The sequence below is a fragment of the Anarrhichthys ocellatus genome, unplaced genomic scaffold (genome assembly GCF_004355925.1).
Source record: "Anarrhichthys ocellatus isolate YVR2014 unplaced genomic scaffold, GSC_Weel_1.0 scaffold20, whole genome shotgun sequence".
Lineage (NCBI taxonomy): Eukaryota > Metazoa > Chordata > Actinopteri > Perciformes > Anarhichadidae > Anarrhichthys > Anarrhichthys ocellatus.
The window spans coordinates 5,714,338-5,724,445 of NW_022280050.1; the positions used below are offsets into that span (position 1 = coordinate 5,714,338).

At 37.7% G+C, this 10,108-nt stretch overlaps 1 protein-coding gene across 1 annotated transcript in view; it reads left to right on the top strand.

Annotated features, from left to right (window-relative positions):
* The first annotated feature begins 31 nt into the window (after positions 1–31).
* Positions 32–10,108, top strand: part of b3galt1b (UDP-Gal:betaGlcNAc beta 1,3-galactosyltransferase, polypeptide 1b) — a 44,228-nt gene continuing 34,151 nt past the window's right edge. The window contains exon 1 of the mRNA XM_031858678.1: positions 32–107. The gene's annotated coding sequence lies outside the window, so the exon portion shown is untranslated. The remainder of the gene's footprint in view (positions 108–10,108) is intronic.

Here is a 10,108-nt window from a genome sequence, read left to right on the forward strand (position 1 = left end):
CCCCCCCCCCCCCCCCTCGTAGAATAACATCGCTTTAGGATGCTGGAGCGGAGCAGTAGCGTATCATCAGGACCAGAAGTGTGAGTGGGATGAAGACACTGAGTGAGGTAGGCATATCTAGGATGCTTTCTGTCTTCTAATGGCGTGTGCAATGCAGGTCGAGCTTCACTTATCTTGCGGAATGCAGTGCAATGTGGTGCTTCTACTTTCTTTCGTAATTTCTGCAATGTTTGTAGATTCGCCTATCCGCAGACAATAATCGGTCCTTCCTCATTTCCTTGTGCTCATCGCGGGGTTTCGAGTGTCCCGGTTATTGTGGGGGCTTTGATCTCTGCCTTGCGGTTTTAACCGTCTGGGTCTTTAGTGATGCAGCTACTTTATGCTCAATCCCCGTTGAGCACATACTGATCTCCATCCTATTTACACGGGCTGTTACCGCTGCATTTACGGTTAGAAATGCGTAGGTTGTCCAGGACGATGGGGGGTGCAGGTGTCCAAGTTACACAGTAGCACATCAAACTTTAAACACAAATTTTATTCATTTGAATGTCTTTTTTTTTTATCATCCCTCTTTTGCAGAGTGCTCGAGTCGTACCTCTTAAAATATGATTAACTCACTCGTGTTTTCACTCTAACATCTCTCCAACTGCATGTTTATGTGTCCTGGCTGTTTGTGCATGTGTGTATTTCGGCCCTGAGTGTGTGTGTGTTTGTGCAAATGTGTAAAACGAGTGAAAAGAGATTGATAAAGTAATTTAAAAAAGTAGCCGTGCATTTGGCTTGATGGGGAATAATAACATACGATTTAGAGAGATCATTCACTAAAGGAAATTTTCCTTTCGGTCCTTCCCTAAATTCTTAGCTTGCAAAATATTATTTTTTTATTAATTCATTATTATGTATTGTAGATCAATAACAAACAATGCTCAGTGAGTCAGACTCTTATGCTCAGTTGCAATATTAGCCCTCTAAAACATGGAAAATTAAAAAAGCTGTGACGCTTTCTATGGTGATGATGATGTTTTGTGTATTGATAGAAACTGTGGTGGGAACTTGTTTTGTATCCTTGATTTATTGTGGTACATGAAAATGTACTCTACTTGTACATATACCTTAAGATATGGAAGCCTGGGTTAAAATGTGCATGATCTTAAAGACATTTAAAAATCACTTTTAGCATATTTTACATTATCACATACATTATTTACTCATTATCACTATCTGACTCCAGCCATTCTTCCGGTTATTTAATTTACTGTATATGGCAAACAATCTGATGAAAATAATTAGATTGTCATGAGCAAGCAATCTAGTGGAGCTTTTTTTTTTTTTTTTTCTTGCTGCCATTACTTGGACATCTTAGATCAATATCTGGATCAAACGCTGATCCCCTTCTCGTTTAAGCACACGGTGGTTTCCATTACATGTCCATCTGCTGGTACGGCGAGTAAAATTCTGTGCCAGACTGCCCGTGCATGTGTCCGGGAGCATCTTTACATTTATTTTGTTTGCTGCAGAGCTTTAGCTAATACTATAACTACAACGTCCGTGTCTGTGTCCTGCTTGCTTCGACTGCTCTCACTAATCACATTTCTGCAAGGTGTAATTAGTCTAGGGAGTCTAAAGCCTTAATCCCTGGTTTAAAGTGTACGGGATCTTTGCTTAATCAGTGTTGCTTCCCTTGTTACACTGGGCTTATCATCAGCATTTATTTAGGTATTTGTTCATTTATTTATGTAGCTTTTGTTATGAAGTAATGACAGCAGCAAGTGAAACATTATTCTGTACTTATAATGTCATAATGTTACACAATGCATCCTGTCCATATAGGTCTATAATGGATATTATATCCAGTCAAGACATCAGTGCAACATTCACTTTTCCAAAACTGCCTGGGCATTGGCTTGCTAATAATAGGTTCACATGTGCACAGCTTTGTTTCTTCTGGCAGCTCTTTCTCTTCTCTAAAAGCACAGTCTGACACATTCCTTACTTACAAATGTATAACACCTCCAGACCTATTTGAGAATGGCAAAATGCCAGTATGTATGGCAACAACTTCGATAGAACTTCTCCTCTCCACCCTCACAGTCACGCACAAAATGCAGCCTATATGGAAGCCCATTTTTGCGATTATGAAGGAAAAAAAAAGAGCCTGTAAGTCATTTTAATGAGAAACTATCTCAAAAGAATGAGTTAGCATCTCAAAATAACGACTTAGTATCTCGAAATAATGACTTAGTATCTCGAAATAATGACTTAGAATCTCAAAATAATGACAAACGTTGATATTTTGACTTAAGCTTAACACCACAAAGTACTTCTAATTTTCTGTCATGATCAAATGTTGTAAAATGATGCTCCATTGTTCTAGGCCTACAAGATATTATCCAGAGTAACGCTAAAGATAGCAGGCACCATGCAGGTGACCGACCATTCTCTGCCAGACGCCTTTACGTTTCTGACACATTTGATTGGTGTTAATCTGGATAATCTCGTGTAGGCCTAGAACAACACCATTTTTTTTATTATATTTTAACATTTAAACAAGTAGATGCGTGATGCCTTCATGAAGCTCACATACAATTCTAGCTTGGTGCCTCAAAGCACTACATCTGCTTGCTCTACATCAGCGCTCCGACACCAAAACCATGCTTGCTCTTTTCCGATAGCAATGACAGAAAGCTAGCTAGTGCAGTGCACGTACTTTGTGGTGGTAGGCCAAAGTCAAAATATTGAGAAAGTTTCTCATTACTTTTGAGGTACTAAATCATTATTTTGAGATTTATTTTCATCGCAGTGGCGGGAATGTAGTACGTATTTATTATTCAGCAAATACAAAGCCAAGCAGTTGCCTCTTATCTTGCTGTATGGAGGGTGACTTATCCTCTGTTTAGTCTTTGGAGAAGGCAAGCTTCAATGCTGTGTTCTATTGTTTGCTCCTCTCCACAAGTGCAGTGGGATTGAGCTGCTGCTCCCGAAGAGACTGGCCAAGCAGGGTCTGTGGCAGGTCCTGGATCTGTTGAGGATTGACCACTGTCTTATTGTGAGGATGGTGCCAGGGACCTGTTTAGTGGGGTCTGACAGCAGATGGTAGTTTGGGACTTACTTGGACTTCAATTTGTTGTCACAAACGATTGGTAATGTCGTCTGGTGGAGTTTTTGTCCCAATTGGTCGTCTAGATGGGAGACGAACAGTATTGACCTTTTGGAGCATCCTTTGAGTAGGTGCGACTCATCGTTGTGTGTGTGTGTGTGTGTGTGTGTGTGTGTGTGTGTGTGTGTTTGTGTTGTTTGCCGCCTCCCATTTTAGCCTGCAAGCTCATTTTAGCCTGTTTCAGCTTAAGTCTTCTCAGTTAAATGTTTTGTTCTTTGACAGCTTTTGGAGGTGAATACACTGGAGACTGTTTTTGCGAGGCTTAATTTATATTTAAAAATGATTATTTCAAGATATTATTTGTAGAACGTATATAGAAACAATTTGAACAGAGATACAGTTAAGAGTGAGTCCCAGCTTCATACTAAGCTAACATTATATGAGCTATGCTTTTTTGGCTTCTCAGGTTGAAGTAAGACAGAGAAATGATACAAAACTGCTAACAAAATCATCTCCACATACTCAAAATAATCATAAAAATTCTATTTGTTCAATTCTAACATGTGCAATAAAAGTCACATAACAGAGTGAGGGAGATGTGTCAATCAAAGTCTGTACAGTACACGCCCCCATAGTCCCGATAAAAGGTTTAATCAGCCAAAATAACTGAAATACATGTGTGATCGTACAGAACCTGTAGCTGTTCATCATTCATGTGAAACGGCAGAGAAGCTATTGTAGACCAGTGGGTATATAGCTCCAAAAGCTGCTGTGCAGTCCTCAGAAGTTGTACAATTTGGTTGTGCATGTTGAAATTTTATGCATTTGTGAAAATGCTGCAATATGACTTTGTGTATTTCCATATTGCAGCATTTCCCGGGTTGTAATGGTCCAGTATCCTTTAAGTGGTCTTATAGGAAGTGGGAGGAGGCTGTGATCGCCTGGCGTTCTTCAAGACACACAAAAGGCAATATCACAGTTTTAGTGCCAACTGATCATTTGGCAAGAGGACTAATCATCACTTCTGAACCATTTTGGGTATTTTCCCAGGAGGAAAAGCTCTTAAGATGTTCTTCGGTGTAAGAGCAAGCAGCTTGTAGTAAACAACATGTAAAGATTGAATTCTGCATCTAGTATCAAAAACGGGACCTATACTGTATATCTCTTTGACTTTTATTTTGTTTCAGGAGCAGGCCTCACCTTGACCACTTCTGATCACCTGTCAAGCCTATTTATACCCATCCTCTCTTGCCTAAGCCTTTATCCTTGCACCTTCCAACTTCATCCATCCCTATTCATATCCATTCATCCTCTCATCCTTCCTTTCATCTCTTCAATTGTCCCTCCCACTTCTCCCCCAACTACCCTATGTATGCATACCTCTCCTATTGCTTCCTTCTACCTCCACCCACATGACGGGGCAGGGTCCTTAAAAATAAAATGTGGTTTTGAATTTGTCTGTACGCCACATTTTACGATTAAACAATACAAACTATTTGCACATTGCCTGAAGCTCACTATGTGATAATCAATAAGAACAAGCCTCTATGTGTCTCTGATAACTGACAATGTTGACCCGACACTGCAAATTACAATCCTATTCAATATACATGGAACAGTCTTGAATCAATTCATTGTTTAAGTGTTTAAGTGTAGTAATATGAATATTTTATATTAACTATATAATAGTTTGGATTGTTGGTCTGAAGAAAAAATGAAATTCAAAATGTCACCTATGACTTTAAAAATAATATTACACAATTTCCTAGCATTAAATATACAAAACAATTGTTAATTAATCAATAATGAAAATGATTGTTAGTTGCATTAGATACAAAGCTACAACATTAAAAACACAGCATGTCTACAGCTGCGTATCACTAAACAAAATCATAAAACAAGCACTGTTACCAACGGAGCATTTTCCTAATGTCTATAAGCCAACCATATCGATCTATATTCTGATGGGAAAAGCCTCAGCTCATATAAACCGCTGTCTCTTATTGCACATTAGGGTAGGGAATTAAACAGGCTTTCCAGTAATAAAAATGTTTTGTTCTTAGTTTCTCAAACTGCTGATATGTCCAGTTTTCTAAATTGTATTAATTGGTGTTTTAAGATACCTTTAATTGTAAAATGATAAGCATATCCAATGCTTGTTTCATATTTACTCGACAAATGCAAACATTGCCATAACATTTTCACCAAAACAGCATGTTGCAGAAAAAGTGAGAATGCATTGAACTGAACCTCATCTGCAAACACAAAACATAATGTTTTCAACAATTTTATTTCCTGTATTCAATTTATAGTATATAGCATTTACTGCTATAAAGTCTTTTGTGCATTCAAATATGCTCCCAGCTTTAATCAGTCCGATCCTCCTACACACATACTGTAATTACTTTTTTTTTTTTTTTACATGACTCTGGAGCAGCTTCCAGCTGTAGTTAGTGATATTTTTCTTATTAATAATTAGACTCTTCTCACTTATAAGAATGCAGTGAGAAATAATAAAAATAAAGTTAAAACAAAATGCACTACCCATATTTGCAGCATGCAAACAGGTTTACATTTTAAACAAATACAACAAGTACTCACAATAAGACACAGTTTTGAACTGGCTTTATATCTGTTCCCACATTTATGCATTCAGTATTCAGTGACATTGAGTAACAATTGCAGCCCATGACTGGTTTTTCCCTACCTTATCAGAGGGATGAGTGTGAACTGCAGCTTGTTGTAGTTTGACTTGATTTCCCCAGTGACCAGCAGACCAAACCATTTTATTGCTGTGACAAGAAGGGCCCTGGACAGGTTCTGGAGGAGCCATGACCCTCAAATGACACAGCAGCTTCTAACATCGGTCCTTCTCCTGCCATGAGCTGTAGGATCGTGTCTCCTTTGATTTTAATTGAAGCATATACGCATTGTCTTTTCTGCAAGAAAAGCAGAGGAGCATTTATGGCTCTCTTGTTGTGAGTGTGAAGGTAACAGGTGATTATTTTGTAGTATTTCTGACTCCTTTGTGAAAAAGTGTTATTTTGTCTCTAAAATACAGTGTAGACAGACTAAATCACCAAAATCTATGGTTCTCTTTTATTTTGTTTCATTGAAATTTGTGTAACAGAGTCAAAGAAAAGTGCTATTAGATTTCTGTTTCATTAATTAATTGATGAAACGACATTTTTGGTGCCTTATAGAGAAAATAATATAATAAGACATGACAATGGTAATGCTAATTTTAATACCACTACTACTGTAAAAATAATATTTTTCAGACAAAACTTAAAGTCAATATTTATTATTGTCCACTCTTTAACTGCTGCTATATTTGACTCATAGATTTTTCTTATGGCTGTTTCCTGTAGAGCTGGTACAGTAAGATACTCTGTAGTCTACCATAACAGAGCTGTGTTTGTAATCCTTTAGCGTAATGCTCTCTGACTGACAGTCTGTCTCAGTCAGCTGAGCAACTTCATAGTCAGTAACAGTCTTTGAGCTCAGCCCAAATCTGATTGATTTTCCTCCTTTGCTTCTACGATTCTGAATGCCTCAAAAACCAACTTGTACATTCTGAGGTAACATATTGTCTCTCTTAGGGAAAAATGGGCCAACGCAAAAATGCAGAAATAGAAACATCTTTCTACCTTTTGATAAAAAACAAAAGGGTAAAAATTTAATCTGATGCAGTATGTGATTTTTCAAAGTCAGTTGCCAGTAGAGACTATTCCCTCTGGAGCTCTGAGGGTCTCCTCATTTAAACCCCCACTGAAGTCCCAATGCTGGACACACTGTCCGGCAGCTGAATATACAATAAGGCACACTGGTATTAGCAAACGTTTTCATTACATCATCCCTGCCCATCCTGATGTCACTGGCTTTGGTTTATCCTGGTTCATTTTACAGAGCAGGTTATTGGCGTATTTGTAGCCACATGAAAAATGCTAAGTCTGTTCTTCTAGTTAGTGCCACATTTTTTTGACAAGTAATTGATTCAACAGAGTATAAACTGAACTTAATTGCAGGTCTCATTCATTAAAGACATTTAACAGGAATACTATACATTGCCTTTTCCTGTTGTGACGGGTTTGTGCTATTGCCAAAAGGCAAAAGCAAAAAAAGCACACAAATTGTTATTAATTTATATTATTATGTCAGACACCTTTTAGCTGTTTAGCGTGTGTGTGTGTGACGATGAGTTTGAAGTTAGTAGTAACGCTACAGCTGTGAACGTAGCAGTGAAATATGTATACAGTTTGTTTTTCGTTGAATAAATGCTTCAACTCCTCAAGACACAAGCCAAGTTACCGAAGAGGGTTAGCCCTGCTCTGCTTCTTAAACAAGCTGTTTAACTGATAGCATTAATCTGTAAAAATGTTTATTGTTGGTTAATGGTTTAAAGGTTCATTATTAATATATCTAACCACCTTGTATAGAAGGAATTATTTTTAAAGGCTGACCTTTGGGTCATTAAATGTTACAGTTGTCCCCTCAAGATACTACTGTCTCTCCTCCCTCCAGGTGCTGTGCCTAAAGATAATATAATGTTTTACCTTTCTTTATTCCTGCAGAGTTAAGACAAATGTGAGAGCATCTGTGAAGACAAAAAGTGTTAAAAGTGCTAAAATGTGAAAATCACAGGTGCTGTGTACAGTATGTGCATATTATAAAGCAGGTGCAGAACATTTTTTTTTAGTTACTGTGCACCATGAATGCAGGACAAAGGACAAAAGGTAGCAGGATGTCATGCATAAAGAAGACACACTCATATCAACAACAACAGCAACATGTTGAACACGTTGTGCTAGTTTACATATTATTGTTCATTTGAGTTGACACATTTTTTGGGTCGGCCTCAAGAAGAGAGCATGTGTCTTAAAAACAAGAATTTGCATTACAAAAGAGAGTAAGCTCGTGCTTTTCTATATCCATATTTAAAGCTGTGTCATCTAGAGCCAAAAGGGCAAAACAAAACAAATCTGTTCGGAAGAACACAGAGTAGAGCGTGTCAGAGAGAGAATAAGAGTTTTCTGATGCTAGTAAAACGTGGATTCAGTTTCTTTGTGGTGTTATGTGTGGCAGTGTTCTGTGTGCTTCAGTCTTCATGGTGACGTTAGTGTCAACATCATTAAGCCAAGCCTCGATGCTGTGCCCTGCACTATGACTAGTAAGTCAAACATGTCTTCTGAATCCCTCCCACTTGATCCAGGGCAGTTGAGGAGGCCGAGAGTAAGATTATAGAGCAGTGATTCTCAACTGGTGGGTCGCGACCCACTTTTGGGTCGCGGACCCGTTTTCAGTGGGTCGCGGGCCTTTGCCTGACAAAAAAAAAAAAAATGTGATTTTATTTTGAAGGGCATTTTTTATGCAGCAGAATTATTCCAGCATTTACGGCACTTGTTCAGCGGTGCAGGAAAAACACCGACCAATGCGTTGTGAATCACATCATGTGATGCAGCTCAGCCAATCAAATATGAGTATTCTGACAAGTTTCCTGACTTGAGTGAGATGTACACACACCGTGACACACGGGGGAGAGACGAGGATATAGTATAGCAGAGCAGGACTGTTGTAGTGAGAGTTGTGAAAGTCAAATCATAGGACGATCTCCAAAAGAGAAAAATGGCCAGAGAGACCAGAGTCATTAGTCTCTGACTGGACAAACTCAAATAGGTGAATTCTTCCAACACGAATTTCTCTTTTTAGAAGATGAGTAAATATAATATTGTGGCTTTTTCACTTCATCCTGAATGAACTGAATTTAAAGCTGCAGGGCATTTCAGTGAAAATAACTTTTCTAAAATGAATTTTGTTACGTAATTTATATTTTAATCCAGCTGTTATTTTACTTGAAATGAGAAGTTCATTTATTTATGTATTTCTATGTATTATTTATAGTCCATCCAGTTAAATTTGAAAAATGAGAATAATATTTGTTAAAATATAATTGATGTGTAATTTCTTTATTTGATTTGGCAGTTTACTACACAGAGACGTTACTACTACTAGACTTCTTGAATATAGATATACCCAAATTATATGTATATATATATATATATATATATATGTATATATAATTTGGGTCGTGGGTCGCGGCTTGTCATTAAGGGGTGATGGTGGGTCCCGCAATAAAAATATTACAGTACAGTGCTGTATAGAAAATGCATTATACTGTTATTTCAGTGTTCCTACTGTATTGTCCATGAACAGTTCATTACCGTAAAATGTATTACAGTACTGTAGAATGTATATTTACAGTATGACTGCTAGAAGCTAATGCTTTAAAAATGTTACATTTCAAAATAAAACCCCTTAAAATTGCAAGCATAGAAACGACTCAAACAAGAGATGGCCTTACATTAAAAAGCTTTTATTAAAGCCAATGCAGTGTCAAACACCTTCAATAACTGACAATTTGACAGTGATCACATTTTTGCAAAATACAAATAATAAAAGCACCATATAAAATTACATTCATTAAAGCAAATGTATCAAACACATTCAGGAGCAAAACACATTGTAAGTAATTACATTATTGTACAATCAGACAAGAACACTGAATCGTGTTGAACAGATTCTCAACAATCTACTGTATATAAAACTGTTATAGTATTCTAAATGTAAAACAGCACATCTGTAACTACATGTTTGGGACAACAGGATAAAACTGAACATAAAACAAAACAATTTTATCTCTCCTTCACCTTTGTGATGTCCTGCGTGGTAATGTGCCGGGACTACATAAAGCCCCACTCAAAGTCCAGGAGGTTTTTTATGAGGATGGCCACATGGGCATTGACAGCTGCTGCCTTCTTCTGGACCAGCTTCCCTGTCTTTCTGGACACCACCTTCCCCTGGTTGGCCTTTGTCCCCCTTTCCGGGTTGAGATCAATCAAGCGCCTAAATAACAGAGAAAGCATATTATTATTAAAACACAGCACAACTCTGACCTCCAGGTACATAACCTCAGCCTTCAAGAGCTCGCCCAACAAACTGACAAGGAGAAGG